Genomic DNA, 801 nt, shown 5'->3' with positions numbered 1-801 from the left:
GACTGAAACCTACAGGTAAGTATGTTGAAGCAGAGTTGCAACTAAACTGTGCAGAGCTGCGGCCCTCCAGGAACTGGCTTTGACACCTGTGCACTATGAATGAGGATGCTCTTTAACTTAAACAGAAAAACAATAAATGCAGTCAGATTACATACTTCTGAAAAAAACTTGTCTGTTCAATGTTAATGTTGTCTGTTAATTTGGATAACAGTCATTTACTATGAGTGTTACGAAAAGTCTAAATTTTTAACTGCACTAGAAATTTTATGAACATATTGGTGATTTATTTATAAATTACAAGTACACAACTAGTTCACAAAATACTTTTTGATTGTGCTTCAATAATATTACAAGTTAACAAATCAGGTGTATGGATTACTAGTTTAATTAAGTACTCGTATAACCTCTTTTTTAAGTTTATGAAATACATTGTGTAGTATATTCTCAGTAAAATATGAGACATAAAATACGAGAATCTGTTTTCTGCCAAAAAAAATTGTGAAATACTTAAACTGGTCTAGCATTTTCCTCTTTTCAGTAAAAAATGTTTAGCATATTTTGGTTACATATAATTAAACTAGAAATATATTTAATTAAATCTTAAAATATGTAATTAAATCTCTTTTAGACATCTCTTTTGGCTACTTTTGTACTATGAATTCCTATCAACATAATCTAAAAATGAAACAAAAAAATAAAGAAACTTTTTCCTAAAGCAAGATGTTTAAAAGAAATCAAATAAACACAAAATCTATATGTTGATGTTGTGTCCTTTTTCAAATCATCGTTATATAAGAAACC

The sequence above is a fragment of the Danio aesculapii genome, chromosome 3 (genome assembly GCF_903798145.1).
Source record: "Danio aesculapii chromosome 3, fDanAes4.1, whole genome shotgun sequence".
In the NCBI taxonomy this organism is placed as follows: Eukaryota; Metazoa; Chordata; class Actinopteri; order Cypriniformes; family Danionidae; genus Danio; species Danio aesculapii.
Note: the sequence above shows the minus strand (reverse complement) of the source record.